Genomic DNA, 23,457 nt, shown 5'->3' on the forward strand with positions numbered 1-23,457 from the left:
TTTAAGAGACTTTCAATTTTTTAATTTTTTATTTTATCAAACCCCACATTTTGAGCAGCAGTGCACGTTTCCATATTCATTCAAATGTAACAATATTATGCATTACAAGACAACAAATTCTAAGGACATTCTAGGGAGACGAAGGTGAAAGACAGCTTCATTAGTATTTCTCCCTCTATCTTTTTCTCTTTTCCCCAGCTTCCTGTCTCCTCCTCTTCTCTATAAAGGAGCATCTGCCCATCAGTATTCAATGTGCAGTGGTCCCCTTGAACTACCCAGAGTCATCTGTATCCAAGCAACCCTTCATATCTAATTTACAACGAATTAGCAGATCCTTATCAGGCCATGATCAGCAGAATAATACCAGAAATGCATTTCCTGTCTAAGAAGACCACAGAGAAAAGGGTGGAGGGTTGATGATGATGGATGCTTTGAAAAACACTGGATTTTAAAGCAACAAACTCTTTGTTGTATGTAATTGGAACAAAAGCCATAGGACATATTAATCGAAAGGGTAATAAAAAACAGAAGTGGATTCTCAAGAAAGAGTCTGGGAATATTCTTTTCTTAGTCTCTGGTACATTAAAGGTTTTTTGAGAGGAGACCGCAATGGGGTCTTATATTTCTGAAAGATGTGGCTAAATATGAAGCAGACAATTCAGACTGACAGTCAGAAAGGAAACATTTTAGTGCTTATTAACCATGAGGTAAACAATGACAATAGCCAAGTCTATTGGTTTGACAGAAATGAATACATACAAGGCCTCTCTCTCTCTTGCCAAACACACACACACACACACACACACATGGGGGCATCTGGCAATCCGATACAAGCCCCTTCTATAACCTTAAGCCTGACCACAACCAGAGAACCATTAAAATGAACAATGTTTTGAGTGGTTTTACTCAAGAATGATAATCTGATACCCGCTTTTTGCACTGTTAAATGTCCTTCTACGTTCAGTGTTAACTTGCACTGATGAATGAGACAGCTGAGGACTAAATGGTAGGAATGAGCACAAGTATTCATACATTTACACAGTGGACACCTTGTATTTACAAGCATACACTTAAAATACATTAACTTCATTGCATGAGATGTCAAAGCTAGTATCAAACTACTTTGCATCTGTATGAATGTACAAATGATGAAAAACGAACTTTTTTGCATTTTTACATTGACTTTAAACCAAATTCTAATCAACAGGTAAAATAATAAAGAACATTTTTCTATATAAAGAGAAATCAAATATCTTTGGAATATGGGAAATTAAGTTAATCACTGCAGTTCTTTTAAAGACAACTGATTGACACATTACTGATGGATTCAGACCTCAGCCAGTGTGAGTGCTTTCATGCTTCAATAAAAATGAAGAGACTTCCATTGCTAGTCAGTCTAGACTAATACTTTCAGGTCTCTGGGAGTGGGCCAGGTTTTGTTTTTACTTCAGCTACTTAAACACCTTATTAAATTTCCTTAGTGATTTTAAGCAATACAGGAAATCCCCTGACTTTAAACCAGTAAAGTTACATAAAAAGCCCAGATTAGTGCTATGTAATATAACATGTGCAGACTGATAAACATAATATAGGTGATATTGTTCAAAAGTTTGAGGTTGGTGAAAATATTTCGTTTTTGTCTCTTATGCTCACCAAGGTTGAATTTATTTGATTAAAAATACAGTAAAAACAGTAATATTATTACAATTTAAAATACATGTTAATAATTAGAAAATACTTTGAATAATTTTAAAATGTAATTTATTCCTGTGGTGTTAGTTGTAATAAACTCATTGGCCCCAAACTTTTGAACGAATATAATATAATATAATATAATATAATATAATATAATATAATTAACATAATATAAAAACAGTATATTGTAAAATAAGATTTGAGTAAATGTCTAAAAAAATCTTTTTCCAAAAGGTAGGCAACTCACTATCAGTAACAATGCTACAATCAAAATTATGCTACTATCAAAGCATCAGCAGTAGCCTTTAAAAAGAAAGCAATCCCAGAATGCATTGTAACAAAGTTACTGAAAAAAAAAAAAATCCAAGATGGAGTACAAGGTGAGAGAAACACTGGTGACAATAAACGTATATTTCAATAAACATCTGCTTTGGAAATAACAGTCGAGTTAGTGTTTTAATGAAAGCTCTACCCTCATCTGCCCTCCCTCCATTTGGACTTGTGCTGTAAAGATGTGTGAATGCAGTGAACAGACTCTATTACTCAGCACTACTCTGCTGTTTCTTTCGTTTTTGCCCAGCATTATCAAGTACTGATCCTCATGTGGTGCATATAGGTGATCTCTACATGTGTTTTAATCACTCCCGCTGCACTTGGAAATTTCGGTCATCTACTGCAAATTAATTCAGCCAAAGAAAAAGTATGCTTTGTATGTAGAGTTAAAATATAATCTGTGACTCTTATTATGCCATGAGTCACAGTTAAGCTTATACACATGTAAACTTAAAAAAAAAAAAAAATGGAATTTCATGCATTTCTTCAATGTACGTTTCAAAATTTTAAACACAGAAACATCAAAAGTCTTAATGTTCTGTTCAGTGGCATTGAAAACCGCAGTTACAGGAGAGTTTTATTCACGTAAAGAGGTCAGTGCTTAGTAAGACAGCAGTACACTGCAGTATAATTGCACTAGAATGCAAAGTGAATGAATTAAAACATTCAAATGATGGTCATCTGTATTCTCGTTCATTGACTACTGCATTCACCTCTGCAGGGAACCTAGATCACTATCCTTGTTTGAAATCTAGTCATCTTACCTGTTGTGCCTGCTCTCTGGCTTGCATTTTTACTAGCCCTCTTTGTTCTCCTTCTCTTTTTCAAGCTACAGCCAGGTATCTTTCTTTGAGAGTTTCCCATCTTTCCCTGGACTGCTCACACAGAATGAAGGAATGAAGGATTCTGCTAGCACTACAGCAAGACTGAGAGAGCTGCTCTCTCTCTCTTTTTCTTTCTTTCTGTCTCCAGCAGGTGCACAGTCAGCAATGTGAGTCAGGACTCTGCCAGCAGTAAGGCAAAGAAAAGTACTGACAAATTTCTAATTAGTAGTACAGAAGGGCAATACAGAATGAAAAAAATTCTAATTAAAATAATGAAACTACCAAAATATACAGGTGGAAGAAAATTTCACACCACAATCTGAAATCAACATGATGCCACTATTTTGGATTAAGAACTATAGAAATTTTAGCCACTACCAATAACTGTTATATATATATATTTCTGTCATGACAACTCTCGGAGGGATTGGCATGGTAATGTATATGACAATGTTAATGTGTTTGGTCTTGGCGGAATAGATCTGCTGTGGCAGAGCAAGTACCGAGACTTGCTACTGCCAATACATCCACAACATGCTGCTGTGAGCATGTAAGAAATACTGCTGCTACACATATAACATATATGAATAACCCCCATATAGCATAACATGAATCACCATGTAGCAGCTCTATACAGGTGGAGCTGGGGAAGGTGGAGGGTTTCTGAAGCATGCTGCGAACTGCTACAACAAGCACTAGTCATATACTTGAATGTTGAGCAATAGATTGTTGGGCAAGATTACAGTTTGCAAAAAAGCACAAAGGTGAGCCAGAAGTGTTTTGGAACTGTGTTTATGGACCGATGAGACAAAGATGAACCTTTATCTAAGTGATGGGAAAGCAAAAATGTGGAGAACAAAAGGGAACTGCAATGATCCCAAGCATACAGCCTCATGTGCTGAATGAAGTGCTGAATGTTGGAGGTGTTGTCGTGGCATGGACATGCATGGCTGCCTCTGGAACAGGCCCTCTCAACTTTACTGATGACTTAATGTATGATGACAGTATCAGAATGAATTTGGAAGGGTACAAAACCATCTTGCCTACCAATATTCAAGAAAATACTACCAGAATCATTGTGAAGTGCTTCATTTTGCATCAGGACAATGACCCAAAACACCCTGCCAGTCCAGTCAAGGAATTTATAAGGGCAAATAAATGGAAAGTCTTAGATTTCCCACATCAATCTCCAGATTTAAATCTGATTGAACATGAATTTCACCAGCTGAAGAGGAGAGTAAAGGCAGAAACTCCCCAAAACAAGCAACAATTGGAACTGGCTGCATTAAAGGCTGGGAAAATCATTTCAGAGGATGAGACCAAGAGTCTGGTGATGTCTATGGGTCACAGACTCACTGCTGTGATTGTGCACAAGGGATCTGTAACTAAATAATAGCTTTTAATCTTTTATATCTGCCTTATGTTCAACTGTCCCACTACTTATGCTTACATCAATGAGTGGGATGAACTCTAAAAGTGCTGTCCTTTTTATTTGGTAAAACATATACGTGTTGAAACGACTAATAATAAAATGTGACATTCTGTAGTTTTGTCTCATATTCATCTTTTAATCATATTTGCAAATGTCTTGACTCCACTTTGAATAATATGCGGATTTGAAACATTTCTTATTGTAGGCAAATTTAAATGTAAACTTCAAAAGAAAGATTTATTTGAAATCCTTACTTTCACTTTTGATCAATTTAATACATCTTTGCTGAATTATAGTATTAATTTCTTATAAAAAATAAATAAATAAAGCTTTTAAATGGCCAATATCGTATTACAAAATAAAAATGCCCGCCACAAATGTCCAAATCTCTAACATGCTTCACAACACAAACATTTAACAAATATAGGCCTATAATGACCCTATAGTTTGAATAAATCAATTATACATGACTATTACATTCAAAGAACAACTATGCAAAGTAAAGGAAAATAAATATTCACTTCTATTGAGGATAAACCGAGAAATCAAAATAGGAAAATTAAGGGACAATTACGAACCACACACTCAAACTATAAAGGCAATGCAATCCAGTTTAAGGAGTTTTTCATTCCATTCACAAATATCTGAAGCAAAAGTACACATTTTCACGCTATGCAAATCATCAGTTGCAGTTCTTCTTTTAATAATACAGATGCTCTAGTCATTAACAGTCACAGAGCTGCATAGTTGAATCTAGGTCAAGCTTGCCTAGTAGAGCTCAGAGAAAGACATTGCTGGGGAAAATCAAATAGTGGATTTATCTGTTGGTAGACTTGATATTAAAGCACTAAACAGCATTAAAAAAAAAAAAACAAACAAAAAAAACACAAGACGCCCTCATGCACTGACTGATCAATGATACAATCATTTATTCCCTAAAAGGAGACTGTTAGCTGCAGCTGTACGGATAGAGATTGACTGTCTCTCTGATGGGGGCTGGGGACTCTGTGTCTCACAGCTGGTCCCTCTGCAGGAGTGCTTAATACCCACTGATACTACACAGCACTAACAACTCTATGCACTATAGATATTAATATAACTTGTCCTCTTTGAGGAGCACTTTCCTTCCGTTTACAGCAGGGGATCCCAATCTTTACAGCAGTTGAACTTCTTGTGACCTGGATTGCTTTTAAGTACCCACAGTTTGCGTAAGGCACCAACTCCTGGGGGGGCACCATCCCAGTTGCTGAAAACCCCCCCCAAAAAACTTTGCACCATTCCCGAGCCCGCACCTGCGACCGCTCACCGCTGAATGCAAATGATCATAATTGACGGACAACTATGCCCGTGAAAAGACATCAGCAATCTGGTGCCAAGAAAAAAATAAAAAAAAAATAAAAAATGAAAACGAGCGTCACTTTCAGGTAGGCTACATTCATAATCCTGTGAAACTTTTTTTTGGGTGTTGAGGTTAATAATGTTTTTAAATGTAGGTAATAATTTCACCAGCTTCAACGCATCCAGTATTCTCTCCGAGTTTCCATGTTCATTTACGAAAGTTAGCCATGGTTTTAAGATGAATTAAAAAAAAAAAACCCAAAAAAATAATTCTTCTTGTAGCCATGGTAACCGCAAATTAACCATAGTTTTGTTATTTCAAATAATAATATACAAAGAAGTATTAAGATCATATTTTTTGTTCTTATAAAAACAAACCTAAGCCAACAACAGCCTTTAAAATGACTTAAAATGCATTATATAAAAACAATAATGTAACCCTGCTGAAAAAAATATCACAGAAAATTCTAATACCATCACAAATAAATCATAAATAAATGTTAATGACAAAAACGGCCCTCCCTACACCTACCCTAACCCTCCCTGATACTTTATTTTTCATTTTTATGGAAAATAAATGCCTTTCTGATGTGATATGAGATTTAAACAGGGAGAAAACATTTCGTCAAAACTCTGATTCGAACTTGGGTCGATCACATCCAAAAGACTACGACATGCACTTTACCAACTACGCCACCAAAGCTGTTATTTGACAATTGTCTATTGTAGTGTTGACTAGCCCAATCACATGTTGATGGGCGGAGTTAGTTTAAATAGCCTCTGCCAACAAGGCGGGCTGTTTGCACTTAGTGTAAATAGACACTCCGTTTTTGTAATCATCAAAGAATCACAATAGAAAATATCTTTACATTTCTAGAATACCAAAAGTTGCATCAGGCCCAATAAAATGCAAAAATTATTAACATGGCTTAACATTTTGCTACGTTTTAAGTTTCCTGCTGTATGTGCTTTCATGGAATTTCCAACTAATATGTTTGCTATAAATCACGGAACTGCTAGTGAAAAATATACATATCACTAAGTATTATTTTTATAATATATAAAATGTATATAAACCAAGATCACGGCAGAGGAATGCTAAACACCAACACACAGTTAGCAACATGCTTACTCGTATCAACCAATTATATTTGATCTATAAATCAAAGGTGAACACTGAGCTATTTATGCAGATGCTTGAGTTTCCTAAAATCCAAAGCAGTTCATCCTGTAAGCATATCACCACCCTTCATTTAAAGGGGGTCTCTGATAAGTCTGAGCTGAGGGCACAATGGCTGGCTGGAGGGTGAAGAACAAGGGGCCCTGTTGAGACTTGACTTTATAGACCTTTACAAATGAGTCATAGCAGAATCACTGAAGCATGAAGACTGACCGCTGCCTGTAGTGCTGACCACTGCACTGCTCCGACACACACACACACACACACACACACACACACACACACACACGTTGGTTTTTGTGGTTTATGGGGACTCTCCATAGGCGTAATGGTTTTTATACTGAACAAACTGTGTGTGCTATTGCCCTACACCAACCCTACACCTAAACTTAGCCCTCACAGGAGACTTTGTGCATTTTTAGATTTTCAAAAAAACACCATTTATTATGTTTTTTAAGCCTTTTGAATTACGGGGACATAGGCAGTGTCCTCATAAACCACCTTCATATTGTAATACCTCTGTCATACCCATGTCATTATACAAATTTGTGTCCTCATAAACCACATAAACATGCACACACACACACACACAACACACGCGCACAACACACGCAGGCACACACACACGCACGCACACAGTTGATAGTTCATGGACGACATAAAGCACTTTAAAAGCACCACAAAAGTAGTCCATATGACTTTATGCACTACATTCTAAATCATCTGAAGCCATACTGTAGCCATATGGACTATTTTAGTGTTTTTTGTCCTTTTTGGAACATAATACCCAGTGTTTCTAAAAACTGTCACTGTATGGTTACAAGCTGTGTGGATGTATATTTAAAAAAGTGAATGAAACATTATTACATTTACAAGAAAATACAATTTCCCCCAATTTATAAGTTTATTGTTATGTAATGACGTCAAATCACAACCCCACTTCCTACACTGCACATACATGTGTAAACTATGGAAACGACAATGGCGCACAGACCTCCAAATTCATATCTGCAGATGTTTGGATACAATATTTATGGAATAAAGCCATCAGAAGCACGACAAATATCATTGTAATTCAGCAAATCAACAACACGGCACTTTACAGTTTAAACAACTGCATGCTCCAACATGTCACACCAAACATGGACAGGGAGTTTGTGTGACAGATACATCATCACTATGGCAGGCTTAGCTTTCCTAGTACAAATCAAAGATGATCTCAGATAGGGAAATAAGCAAGGCAGATGGATTATGTACGCTGTAAAAAAAAGAAAGGAATTGTAAACATAATTTACAAGAAAATACTACCTTAGTCTTTCTACTAGAAAAACAGAAAAGAAGATGCAAACGCCTTTCAGTTGTATTAAATACAGTTTGGAACATCAAAACAGACCAAAAACAGATCTAAATGAGCTGCATCATTTCATAAATATTAAAATGAATAACAATTTAAATCACAACAAGTGACAGAACAGCATTATCTGATTGGACGTATTAGAAAGGAATGCACTGAAGGACATACCACTCAATCTGACAGGAACACAGCAGGCAAAAGCCATTGTCTGGGAAGGACAGCTTCGTCCAACTGCTTTTTAGCCAGATCAGCTGTCCTTCAATGCTCATTCCATTCGTCTTCATGCATGCAGATACATGCTAGTGCACAAGCTCACCTGCTGTGGTTTGCAGCCACACAGCCACATTAACAGACTATCCCTAACACCAAAGTAAGCACATCTGCAGCATTTGCACGTACACTGCTCCATTTCCACCTAGAGTCCCCCCTGTTTCTAGGGGCATATTGCAGGTGGTACAGTCTAGTCTGTACTCCATTTGCCCTTAATCTTCTAATGGGCCAGAGTAAGAGCTGGTACAAAGGGATATTTAACAGGAATACAAAAAGAATGGTGCTTTGATACGATTATTCCTTCAAAATCATACAACAAGTTTTTATAGACTGGTATAAATACAAAAAAAGGTCAGTTCCTTAAATTACCTAGAAATCCATCCAGTTAGAAGATCAAGGAGTTACATTTATTTATTTGTGTATGTTTGTATGTATGTATGTATGTATTTATTATCATTTGCTAGTAAATTTAACAAATAATTACAACAAAAATCAGTACAAAATACACCAATTAAAAAAAAAAATGTTTAGTTTATCACAGAGACAAAAAAACTATATTATATTCAGCGATATATCTATATATTTCACAATATTAAAATAAAAAGCATTCAGGAATACATAAAGAAAGATGCTGATATGACTTTTTCTGGAAAATCGTACATCAATTTTATATAGACTGGCATAAAATGCTTAACAAAGACAGTTTCCTGTCCATAAATAATACATATATATGCATCCAGTTAGGAGAATTCATTAAAAGAGTTCTCATTCATAATTACAATCTCATTAAAATACATTATCATACAAACATAAAAGTCCTTTTAGTGCAATGTAACTGATACAAATACTCAAAATGTTGTATTATTATTATTATATCATAATAATAGCTTGTTGCTCTGTGTAGACATCAAAGTGAATGAGAGCCCCCATGTACACATATTTGAGAAGTGAACATCCTCATGAGCATATGTGTGACTGGTACACACAGCAGTCTCCCTGCCTGAAATAATACAGACGTTCCTGCTAATCCATGTTAATCTGGTCATCCTGTGACCTTGGCGTTAAATGGTCTGACGGTAGGTGAGTGTTTAGTACAGACAGAATCACGTTGGCAAACAGAGAAACACAGGTCTGGCCGCTTCGGTCGGCAGCTTGTGACTCTGCAAGATGCCCATTAACAGCACATATTCACATGCCTGGACTTGGGGAGAAGCCAATATGGCTAATGCAATGGCAGGCGTCTGAGGCAAAATTGCACCTATGTGTGATTTTGTGGCAGATTCAAACAGCAAAATATGTAAAACAGAGAAGATATTGTCATGAAATAATTGATGACAATGAAAGAGATCAGTCTGTATTATTGTCTGTCAACAGTGTGATGCAAAATGCACACACTTATCATTTGCTTACTTGCAAAAGTCACAAGCCATGGGTGACACCATGGCTTCTGAACGGTCTACATGGGGCACACCTGTTCTGTTCTTTCCTCATCCTCTTGGGTCACACCCTTCCTCTGCCTTTTATAGTGGATTTCCTTAATATAACCTTTTTATGTGTGCAGATGGACCAGAAACATGCTGGCATGCATTGTAGTTTACATCTTTTTCACTATTTTTCTTTCTGAAATACATCACTTTTTAAAAGCTATAATTCATTACCATGGTATAGAAAGTATTGAATGTCCCTGGTTTGTTCACTGTTTTTTCTCCTAACAGCTGTTGGCTCTCTCTTTCCGGATCACTCTTCTTTTATCTGCTTCCCATCTGTATTTCTGGCCACACACGCACAAACTTGGAGTATTTCTGATAAAAATGTGGCTATGTGGGTTTGTGTACGAATCTTTCAGACAGGAACAGGAGAGCAGGAGTTTCACTGCATTGATTTGTCTGGGGCTGATCCTGATGCCAAGATGCCTGATTAACTTAGACTGTATGTAAAAAAATAAGGTTAATGTGCACTGTACCTGTACACCTTTAAAAAAAAAAAAAAAAAAAAAAATCAACTCCTGATCAGTCATTTTAAAGCTGGAAAAAAGTTTGTATATTTAATGTTACTCACTGTTGCTTTAATTAGTTGTGAAATGTACTAGCAGTTTCTGAATTTTATGCCATTTTTATGTATTATGTGGTGGTTTTAAAGCAGATTCTTTTGTCAAAAGTAAAAGTTTCTGAAGTGAAGACCAGTAAGACCAAAAAAAAAGACTAGAAAAATTTACATACTGAAGATGTATAGCATACATAATGTATTTAGATATCAATATTACATGAGCAAGTGAGTCTTTTGCCTGTCAATCAGTTTTTATTTCCACAAGAAACCCAATATTTTCTCAGCACTGGCCTCTAGTGCTGGAAGGGAGATACGGCTGCATTTAATAATGGTTGCAGCTTAAAACTCTTTATATTTAAAAATGTTTATATTTGAGAAAATATTAAATTTTAAGATAAACATTTGTAAAAATGTAAGTATATACAATCTTTCATTATTTAACATACAATAAATATAATCTAATATTTGAAATGTCCTAAATCATCAATTAACAGACCACTTGAATTTTTTTTCTCTTTATACAGAAGATGTCACAAAAAAAGGGAGAAAAAACTGTCTGAGGGAGAGAAAGTTATCAGTTTTTGTGATCAGCATCACAGACACCTCTGGGGTAAATGGGTGGTAATTTGTCATTTCCAGCATAGGATCACAGAGCCACAACACCTCAGCTTCTCCTCCTCTGCCATCACAGAGACTCACCTGAGTTCACAGCAGGATGTGGCTATCTATAATTATGCTAATCATGTAACTACATCTAGACATGACCCTTTAGGTGATGATCTCTGCAAGTGTGCACATGCAGTATTTGAAAAAGAGACAGAGTGAGCAAATTGCGTGTGCAACATATGAGAGTAGAGATAAAACTAATTGTCTAATGTCTAAATGTCTAAAACTAATGTTAATATAATATGAATTGCCAACAGATTTCCTAAAGAGTAGACATCTCTGTCTGAAGCATTGAGTATTCTTCTCAAATATGCTGGAAAGGGTGCTCAAGGGATTAAATTTAGGTTAATGAAGTTGCTATGTCTTCCAGTGAACTGCTCATGGGACGACGTCTCCCTGTCTGACGACTTCTTTTACATCAAGAGATCGCTGGGACGTGCAAATTAGAGATGTGTGCTGTGCTTTAGGTTGCATCGTTTAGAGCAGGGCTGCTGTTTGCAGTTGGAAATGGGTTAATGTGGGTAAAGGGAGCTTATCATGCACACGAGTGTGTGTTTAAGAATGCCACTGCAGCAGGGTGGGGTGCAGCCTCGTCGTGCAGCAGCACTGCAGAGCCCATGGGGCAAGCAGAGCGTGTGTGAGGGTGTGTGTGCACCAAAACGAGAGTGAGATAAAAGTCCAGCATTCACCGTTATCGCCATCAGTAATGCCACTCCCATCTCATCACCGAGAGGGATGGGGTCTCCGTGTGTGTCTATATGCGTGTGACATTTTGTGTCAGACGTGTTGGTGAATGGTACAATAAAGCCGTCGCCCATGTTATTTTTAACTCTCTGTCTCCATGGAAACCAGCACATATGCTGGGAGCGATGCACCCTGCTGAGTGAGTGTGTGTGTGTGTGTGTGTGGAGATGCAGCAGTTAATCCTGCTTCATCTGGAGGAAGCACACACACGTTGCGCATGCCTGCCGCAGTGTGTGTGCGTGTGTCTTATGAGGTCAGCCACACAGAGTTAACCACACAGAGTATAAGCAATTTGGTAATTCATTCTCCAGAAAATGAGGTGGAGGGATACACAAACTAGTAAATGGATCACACAGGCACGATTTAGATTTAACATTATTATTTAATTACATGACAGACAGTGCCTGTTCACACACAGCCCTGTGTCTGACTAATATATCACAGTTAAAAAGCTCTAGTTACCCAAACTAAAGAGTTCATAACAGTTACGCAAGGTTCATAAAGCCATATATTTATACAAGACTCACCATTAGGTTATGTTATTTAACTATAGCAAATACAATAAGGAGAGGGAAAAGCAAAAGAAAATTAAAGAAAAGCTAAATCTAGGCATATTATCTATTCTAGATGAGACCTGCTTCAGATCACATAACTTTATATCACAATATATATATATATATATATATATAAATATATCCAGAAAATGATAATGATATTTACAAAATAAATAAAATAAAATAAAATCATACCTACTTAATAAATATATAAGCATGTAGCCTTAAAAAGCAAAGTTTCAAAGCAGCTTCTATAACATTACAAGTGGAATAAAAGAACTTACCTGTGTAACACAGAAGGGGATGTTGAAGGAGTGTGAAGCCAAAAGCAGGGTGAAGATACGAAAACATGAAACAGCAATCAAAAGAGAAAGAAAGAAAAAAAGAAAGAATACAATGTTTATGAACATAGTTTTATGAACTCCCTCTCTTCTCTCTATGAATCTTTTACAGTTTTTTTCACCTGCTTACACACATTTTCAAAACTTTGCCTTTTTTTTCAAAACTTTACACACAAATCCAAGAGTTGCACACACAAAATGCAAAATGCCTCACATCTCTTGCAAAATGAAGTACTGCAATCAAAATATCACAAACTCATCTGAAAAGCAAACATTTGTCTCACATTGCAAACACCTTTTGCCATAATATTATATTTTGGGATATATCATATAGCCTACACACAGTTATTCAAAACCTAAAGCTCTTCTTTCTTGAGCTCCTTTGTACATTTCTGTACAAGAAAGTAATGACTGTAAATGCCATGAAAACAAGCCTCTCTACTCGTGTATTTTATTTCAAGAAATCATTCAAAAAATAATTTTTTACACTTCAATTACTTGATCCGAACCCAATTCTTACAGTTGCTCAGTAGTGCACAACACAACGAAATCTCCATAACACAATGCATAGGACTAATTTCGTTGTGTTGCTGCTTGCTTCCATTGTGTCTATGCTTGTTTTCCTTTGTGTTGTGCTAATTTCGTTGTGTTGATGCTTGTTTTCCATTGTATTGTGGCTTGTTTTTCATTGTGTTGTGCTAATTTCGTTGTGTTGCAGCTTGTTTCCGTTGTGTTGTGGAGATTTCATTGTTTTGTGGCTTGATTCCTTTGTGTTGAGGAGATTTTGTTGTGTTTCGGCTTGTTTCCATTGTTTTGTGGAGATTTTGTTGTTTTGCGGCTTGTTTCCGTTGTGTTGTGCACTACTGGGCCACCGTAAATTCTCACTCCTGAATCGGAAAACTTCTTAAGTTCAGAGGTGATACAAGGAAGCTAACCTCAGTCTAGTACTATTTGCAGAAGTAATGCTGTGCTCATCAGTAATGTTGCCAAGCAGACAACCATTCATTCCCACTTGCATTTCTATGTTACTATGGTAACAGCTTAAAGATTAGTGCATTAGTTACAGCACCATGCACAGTGAACGCTCCTTGATATAAGAGTGCTTTGTGCCTTCATCTTTTAATTTTTCTTCCTTCTCAGTTGTTCTGGATGTTTTCATCTTTGAATCGACTAAAAATGCATTCTTAAAAATATAGTGACAAAGGCAGAAGCTAACATGTGATTGATCCACGAAAACTGGATTCGATATAATGCAAACGGGATCCAACAGAGAACAGCCAATGGAACGGCAGCAACAACAGCACGCTCTGGGTGACGATGTGATTGAGGCAGTTTTATGCTAACAGCCAGAGCCTGCCGAATGTAGGTCATGTGCAAGAAAGACATATAAACACGCCCTACTGCACAAAGCGCACACATAGTTCACAACTTCCAGAAGGGCAGTGCGCTTGGAAATTGAGAATTAATCATTTATTGTGACCTGAACCCACCTCCACCTGCCATGTCATAAACAAAATCTTCCTGTATTTGTACAACATATTAAGACACATTCACAAATATCATATGACAGGAATAAGATTTAATCCAACAAACAATGACAGTATATGATTGCTAACTTTGGCTAAATCAATGCTTTGAATGTTTAATTCACAAAAATGCAAGAGAGACATAAATAACCCTCATTAGACTGTTGCAACTGTCGTCAATGACAGGGAGGTTTGTTTCTACGGTGGCCCTGAGGGATAGGTTTCCCTTTAAATGAGACTGTGCGGGCAAAGGCAACGTATTTCACGTCAGGCTGCTAGCCAATACCAACACTCCATGGAGAATCATTTATGTGCATGTGCGTGTAAATGTGTGAGGGTGTGTGTGTTTTCTGCCTCCCTGAGCAGCGATCGCACAGTGACCTATATTCTTCCTTTCCGCTCCGGCAATGCACTCAACCTCAATTATTCATAACATACACAAACATTTCAGAACATAGAAGAATCTCACAGAACCATTATGTATAGCATTTGTGATAAAATAAACCAGTTACAATGAAGGTATGGCATTAATGGGAATAACATGAAATATAAAATTTAGAAAGAATGAATATTTTATTAATATAAAAATGTTATATATAATTTTTCATTTAAATAATGTTATAAATCTATAATCTAATCTATAAATTAATCAGTGGTGTTTCCTCCGAGGAGGCTAGGGAGGCAGTGTCTCCTCAAAATACTGGATTGAGGGAAAACTAATTCGTATAGGAGAAAAATACAACAACACCCATATTACAAAATATAACTATGAAAGTGTATTAATCACTTGTTTTTCTAAAAGAAACATTGTCCCACAGCGACACTAGCAGGTAAAGTTACAGCAGGTGTCTTTCGCCTCCCCTGAGCCCATTGAGTTTTAACAGAGCCCCTAAAGAGTGCAGTGAGTTTTTGGGGGTATTTGAGAATGAATGGGGGAAAGTCATGTGAGAGTGAAATGACTGGATATGACTGGTTATATTCGGCTGTGATTGGTTCATGCTATAAATTCTGCCCCGTGCACATTTGCGATATAATGGTGTTAATGGGAAGACTAATTTTAAAAAAGCAAGTAAACAACTCACACACTTAGATGTAACCACGTTGTTACATCAAAATAAGACTTGAAATGGCCTGAAAACATGATCTGTGGGAGTTTTAAGTGAGCTTGGTGAAATTCAAAGTAAATCTCCACGTCTGAGACCGATATTTACAGAGCTTTGATGACTGATGATTTGAAAATAGTTAAAAGTTAATGATTAAAAATAACAGCTGAACATGAGTTCACAAATAAAATATTTTGTTAAAATTATACTGCCTTCAGTTATTATTTTAATAAATGTAAAATGCTTAAAAACACTAACTTGATGAGATTCATACATGGCTTTAATAAATAGAATATTGATTACATTGTTAATGTAAAAATATAAAATAGACATTGACAGACATTGAGTATTGAGATAATTGTTCAATCAATGTGTTTTACAATAACTGATTCTCCCCATTGCATTCCTAAAATATGTGGTTACATTCAAGTATTTACAAGCAGTCAAAACAAAACTCCATTCATACATGCTCTGTCTACCATGTGATAAACATTTTCTCCCGACCAATCAAGCTTTTGGAAGGATTTTCCATCTAAACTGCCTGCCAGACCAACCTGCTGTCCAGCCAGGCTTACACAGCAGGCCTGCATATGGTCAATCCAATCCACAAACCCTTTAATTCCTGCCCGTGGTTTGCTCATAGCTCTCCATATCACACTGCATAGTGAGAACAGATAGTAACATAAAGAAGTTGTGGTTTATTGAAATCAGCCACACATTTACACTCAACTCTTATGATATTAATGCAAACTAAGTTACAAAAGAAAGGTCGATATATATATATATATATATATATATATATATATACTGTAATATACAAGATATTTTCATACCATGCAATAATATTTTGGTACATTTAATAAATCAATTTACTCTAAAAAAAATAATCTTCACCTTCACAATAAATGTGGTTGACAGAAAGAGGGTGGGGTAATTTTGAGCAGCTAAGGTAGTCTATGAGTGTATTTTTTGCTCTTCTGCACAATGTTTTGTTTCAGTAGCACATGGCTAAAACCACAACCACAAATGGTGGATATAAGTGAAGTGACATACTGCCAAGTATGGTGACCCATACTCGGAATTCGTGCTCTGCATTTAACCCATCCAACGTGCACACACACAGCAGTGAACACACACAAACCGTGAACACACACCCGGAGCAGTGGGCAGCCATTTATGCTGCGGCGCCCAGGGAGCAGTTGGGGGTTCGGTGCCTTGCTCAAGGGCACCTCAGTCGTGGTATTGAGGGTGGAGAGGGCGCTGGACATTCACTCCCCCCACCTACAATCCCTGCCGGCCCGAGACTCGAACCTGCAACCTTTGGATTACGAGTCCGACTCTCTAACCAGTAGGCCACGACTTCCCTAGGAAGTCTATAGAGTATGGCAGGGTCACCGGAAGAGAGAGAAACTGAGAAAAAAGAAAGAAATAGGAGGAGGAGAAAGACTATGCTAGTAAGTGGTAAAGAAAGACTGAGAAGGCAGATACTGCCTTTCCTCTGCAGTGAATGGGTAACATCAGAATGAGAATCCAAACATTACAATAACCCATAGGTAGTCCACACGATTCCAGTCCATCAATTAACAAAGTTGTCTCATCTGAGTCAAGAGAGAAATATACACAGATCAAGTAATGTTTACAAACCAAAACAGTCCAAAACAGTTCTAAACAAAAATGTCAGTGTATTATGATAAGAGAGAACAGCAGGGCATGGACTTTTTCACTAGAGGAAACATTATAATGAATTATGGACTGATATTTTGGCTAGGAGCAAAAATTTAAACTTAAAAGATCTTAATGATGCATTTTTTTCTTACAAACACAATGCTTTTTTTTCTTACACACAAACACTTTGACTTCACAAGATGCTAATTGATGGACTAGAGTTACTTGTGGATTATTGTGATGTTTTTATAAGATTTTTGAGCGGTCATTCTGACGGCACCCATTCACTACAAAGGATCCATTGGTGAGCACGAGATTTAAGGCTGCAGTTCTCCATATTTGTTCTGATGAAGAAACAAACTCATCTACATCTTGGATGGACTGAGGGTGAGTACATTTTCAGCAAATTATAATTTTTGGGTGAACTATTCTTTTGATATATTCTAACCTATGGTTTTATGTAGACTGCATGCATGACAAACTTTATACAATATGTAATCTGCAAAACATCAAATGCTAATTGCCATTTTCCAATGTACACCATGTCCGAGAAAGCAAACAAAAGTTCCAACTGTGTAGACAGTTGCTGGACATTAAAAGCTGGTGGTATGTGAGAGTACAGAAATAATCTAGCCAGGATTCTTCTCAGTGCCTAGAAATGTTTGTGAGGGCTAGAGATAAAAACACAGATTAAAAATAAAGCAGGGAAGGATTGCATGAAGACTGTAATCCCTTCAGATAGAGCAGATTTGAGTGGAGAGCGGGAACCAAGTGAGATTACGGGCTGCTCCTTATTTTTCACTATTTGTTTTTACACCAGACACGTACAACAGAACAGGCAAAAAATACTCAGTGCTGTCTTTTAAATTTGAATGCATCATAATGACTCTCCTTATCTCAGTCACAGATGGTAACTGCATCAACATCAGCAAATTTGCCATTACCACAAACCACATGGCCATAATGGTGTAGGGGCATAATGGTCAAATGAAGGGAGAGAGGTGAGTAAAGGGCAAAAGAAGGTTAAAAAGGGCAGAACCGAACACTGCTTCACTGTCATCTAGTGGGCACACTTATTTGTTTCTATGGAAGCAGGGGAATCTCCTGTCTGTTGGTTTGGGTTTCCCTGCAGATCACAAACACAGTAGAAGTTTACAGTCAATAAGACAATAAATGCTTTGTCTAAACTGTTTAAAATAAAAATGTGGATCTGTAAGCTTGATTAAAATGAATTAAAATACTAATAATTATGAATTAAAATACTAATTACTACTTAAAAAACTATTAATTAAAATTCTCATTAAAAAAAGTGTATTTTTTCAATAAGTAAATAAATAAAAACTCTTCCTCTCATTGCGATCCATAATATAATTCTCTATCTGAAGCAACACAATTACTTTTTGTAAAAGAATGAAATTCAAATTTCAAATCTTTTTGTCCAATTGATCTTCTCAAATCTTTAAAAAAATAAATAAAAATAGTTTAAAAACTATTTTAAAAGAGACAGCATGTATGAATAAAATGGATGCAAAAATATATATATATTTATATAATTATAAAAATATGTATAAATAAAATGTAAATATATTCATTTTCACTCTTTTAATCACAAAGTTATCACAGTTTCAGAGGATTCAGAATATCCACCTTATTTTTAATGTGAAAGCATGGCCATTTGTAACTTGAATGTGTGAGGCTTCTAGTGTCATTTGCTTCCAGTTATTGTTAGCTGTACAAAAATGTATTTTATGCATTGATGTTATATTATTTTAATTTCTTATATCATAAACACCCAGGATTGCAGCGCAAATAGTTTATCACACTATTCTAGCTACATATTGGCTAATAAATTGGAAGTCTTGTACATTCACTGGAATTCAGTGCTGTTTTTGTTCTTTTTGGAGATTGTCACATGGAAAAGAGCACCAGGAACTTTCTTCAGAAATCATTTTGTGTTCCACAGGACAAACAAACAGTTTATGGTTGGAAATAACATGATGGTGAGTAAATGATTGGTGAATTGTTAGCTCAACATGCTAATGCTAATGTGCCAATCGGTTCTACAAAAAAAAAAAAAAGCAAATAAAGTCAAAAGGTACTTTTGTCACAGGCAGAGATTAGACAGACCTGTAATTGTATTTTGAGCACTTAAGTATTAACTTACAATTAATACTTGGTTTCCCCAAGTCACCTTGGGAGTCTTTTGCTCATACTTAAGAATGGTAAGCCAAGGCATTACAGCTTTCATGAACACACTATTGGACCAACCTTCTAGCTTCTGAAGCTTAAAAGGAGAGCTACACAAACAGACGACTATCAGGGCTCTGCTGACAGATTGCAGGTGATTGGTTAATTAGCTCCGGTTGTTACTGAGCTGACCCCGTAACAGACCATAGCGCAGATGCCACCGAGCTCCTTTAACAAGTTGAGACTGTGCATGTGTGCTTGTGTGCGTGTTTGTTTCTCAGAACCGCAAACTGAAGTTTCTCTCACTCCTGCTGTATTGACCCCCCCCCCTCAAGCCTCTTTTCTCATCATTCAAAACCTTGACAGCATTTGTAAAGATCCCAGGCCCTTTATCAGCCCTCCCCTGCTCCCTTGAGTCCCCCGTGACGCCCCCCAACAACACTAGCCATGTGCAAGGCCGCTGAAAGACAGGGAGACAAAACAGTCCCCAGAGGACATGGCAACAAACACACTGAAAACCAGTCTCCCAGTCTCCGCAGCCTCAATTCCAGGTGTCAGAGACACACGTTGTTCAGATAGAGTACAGAATGATGAATGAAAACCCTGGAGAAAAGCACACCACAATTAAAATCACAAGCTTCAGTGGAGCCCAAAACATCTTTGTTGCACTGATGGCACAATCTCTGCAGTTTATCATGCACATAGAACTACAATACAAGTCAAATCACTAACATTCCTGTCAGTTGCAGGGTTCTTTTTTATACTATTTTGATTTTTCACCCTCACATTTCACACTTTTAGGTCAACAAAAATTCTTAGGTCAGTCTCAAACTCTAACAGACCAAACTTTAGTCAAATATTCATATTTGGATTTTTTTTAAAATGTATAACTTTAGCATATTTAACTAAATTAATTTAACAAATTTTTTTGTTGATGCTAATGTGGAAAATCACAAGTGTGCCAAATGTTAGTAAAATTTTCACGTTTAGATTTATTTTTATTTTTATTTTTAATTGAAACAAATTAAATACATAACATATTTCAACATTTGTTCAATATAAATAAACACAATGTGTAAAAAACTCCTGAAATGGAATATAGAACACATTTCTGTCAGTTAGTCAAGTCAAAGTTTATTTCTATAGCACGTTTAAAAGCAACAGAGTTGCACCAAAGTGCTGTACAACAAATACAAATACAATACAGCAAAAAAAAAAAAAAGAATACAATACAATACAGCAAATAAATAAATAAATACAATTTTCACACATTTGGATTAATATAATCGTTTAAAACCTAAAGATCTCCTGAGCTGATCTTAATCACAGTATGCTTTAAGTAAAACATCTTAATTATCATGGATTGTGATGTGTATTTTAGCCTTTGTTAACTTTGCCAAAAAAACTAAAAACTTTAACAAACATTTTCTTCTGTAATTCCGTTGACAAGATTAACACAGGTTCACTGACTTATGGCTGAGCCATTTTAGCAAGCAATAGAGAACAAAATCCACTCCATCCTTTCAACATTACTGAGTTTTACGCTCTAATCCCAAACTTCTTTACACATTATTGATGATAGAGAAGCTGCGTGTACTTCTCATAGCAAATGACAATGCTTCCTTATCAATCCGGTAAATCTAAATGGTACAAAGCGCTCCAAGGATCATTATATATGCAAAGCCTGCTCACATGAGCTACAGATAATTAGCTTGTGACAAGGCCCAATCCATTGCCATAGACCCTGAAGAATAATCTGATCGTAACGCTCAATCGCCTCCGTCTAATCTGGAGATTTGTGTGGCTAGGATCAAGCCCATGCTGGTAACTGGCTTAGCACCAGCACATCTAATGAGAGGTCAGCACAGAAAGGCAGAGCGAACCCTAAAGCCCTTCAACTCTGTCAGATGGGCCCGTTATAATATTCAAATCACAAGCAAAAGACACCCAAAGGCCTCATGCTAATGAAGATCTGCTAAACAAGCACTGAAATTACTCAACTTTCCCCTTAAAAACTCTGCTTTTTGATTTCTGTAAAAACAACTGCAAGTAGCCTACTACATAATGTACAGAGAGAAGGCATTCATTATAACGGCCACAATGAGGTCAAAGCAAAATAATTAACCATTGTAAAAAAAAAATTCTCTTTACAAAAGTAGCTGAATTCCAGATGGACCTATAACTGGTGGTCATTTCCTCATTACGTTCAATATGAAATCTATAGCCTAAATTCTCTCGCATGTACAGGCCAAAGTAAAAGTTGTAGTGACTTTCGTGATGAAGCACCAAAATGCTACCATTGTGACATTCTCCCCACAAACCTCTGCACACTTTGGCTATTACCATGTTTTTGAATGAAGGAAAACAGAAGTGACAAAGTGACAAAGAAAGAACAACAAAAATAGTCCATACTTGCACACTATACAGTATTTCAAGTCTCCTGACTGACATGACTGAAATGTTATTCACTAGTCTCATTCACATTCAAATACTCTAAATTTGGATTTTGAAATAAGCCTCATGCAAGCTGCATTTATCTGATCAAAAATACAGTAAGATATTATATTATAATATTATAAAATGTTATTACAGTTTAAAATCACCCTTTTCAATTGTAATGTATTTAAAATGTAATTTATTCCCGTGAAGGCAAAGCTGAATTTCCATATATTGATTTAGTGCTCAAGAAACTTTTATAATATCATTTATTATTATCAATTTTGAAAACATTGTACTGCATAATATTTTTGTGGAAACCATCATACAACTTTTGTACCCCAGAATTCTTTGATGAAGAACATTTTTAAATGAACAGCATTAATAGTAACATTACAAGAGTCTGTAATGATCTATTTAAGGCATCCTTTATGAATTAAAGTATTAATTTCTTCCAAAAAAATGGTAGTGTATATTTTCACATTACCCAAATGAGATTTAAGAGCTATGTCAGAGGGGAAGTGTCATTTAACGTGGAAGCAGGGAGAACGCAGGAGGCAGGAAATAACTCAAATAGTCTTTAATGACAACACACAGGGGAAAATCCAACATAGAACAGAATCCAAACTCATGAACTTAACTGGAGACAAAGTAACAAGTAGACCCGACAAAACAGAACTGAACAGACAGGAACTTAAGTACACAGGATGATTAACAAACACAGGTGCAGGGGATAAATCAATGAAACTAAACAAGAACCGCCACAACCAAATATGGGCAAAACACATGGGCGAACAGGGTAACGGGGAGCAAAACACAACAACATAAACACAAGCCTGACAGGAAGATTGAACAGTTTGACCTTGGCTAAATCAATACCGTACCAGAATGATCCTTGAATGTTACTTTAATACAGTGTAACAGTGACATTTTGGTGAAGGACGATAGCTGCCATGTAATAATTCTCCTGTCGGTCAGACTGTGCTTTAAAATCTGTAGATTCAGGATAAACAAACGAGCAAAAGCAACAGCAGATTGTGCCACAGATAGAGAAATATGATGACCTTAGTTAGTTTCAGGATCACCCGTCTTGATCTATTAAAACCATATGGCAGATCTGCACTTCACGCCCAGGGAGAGTAACGCAGCCCCCTCCTCACGCAAAATGACGCGTCCTAAATACAACACACATTCCCACGAACATGCGCACATATATTTTTGCGCACACAATGACACACACCACTGAGTGAAGTAAGGGGGGGGGGGACCCAGTGGAAATTACAAGGCATGTTAATTGCAGTTTGACATAGCTGTAATTATTCAACTGAGTAAAAATAGTCACTTTCAATTACTTGATCATAGAGTGGATGTAGATCTGGTTCTATCAGACTAATGAAGCTACTGTACATTCGTGCTCTAATTTATAATGGTATGATCTAGGTGGTATATTTCATTCAGTATCACTTTTTTGGCTCTTCCTTCTCATGTATAAGGTGTAGCGTGAGTGTGTTTCCAGCATTCAGTGTTTTAACACTGTCTAGTGGAGCAGCTGCACTAGCCTGCAGCCCCGCAGCACGCCACTACTGCTGTCAGCACACGACATATCAGCCCACTCAGCAGACCACACAAAAATAAACTCATACAGACTGATCTAGGGCCAGCTGTCTCCGACCAAATCCTTTCCTAAAGAATTATCAGACGAAAAGCTAATCTAATCACTGAACAGTGACAAAAGGTCACTCAAGTCTTTCCACAATCGTTCC

At 36.6% G+C, this 23,457-nt stretch overlaps 1 protein-coding gene across 1 annotated transcript in view; it reads right to left on the reverse strand.

The window, feature by feature from the left end:
• The window catches only part of LOC306855009 (actin remodeling regulator NHS-like), a gene marked incomplete at both ends in the record, with an annotated part of 55,721 nt that overhangs the window by 15,634 nt on the left and 16,630 nt on the right, over window positions 1-23,457 (reverse strand). The gene's annotated exons all lie outside the window — the stretch shown is intronic.

The sequence above is a fragment of the Barbus barbus genome (assembly GCF_936440315.1).
Source record: "Barbus barbus genome assembly, chromosome: 35".
Classification (NCBI taxonomy): domain Eukaryota; kingdom Metazoa; phylum Chordata; class Actinopteri; order Cypriniformes; family Cyprinidae; genus Barbus; species Barbus barbus.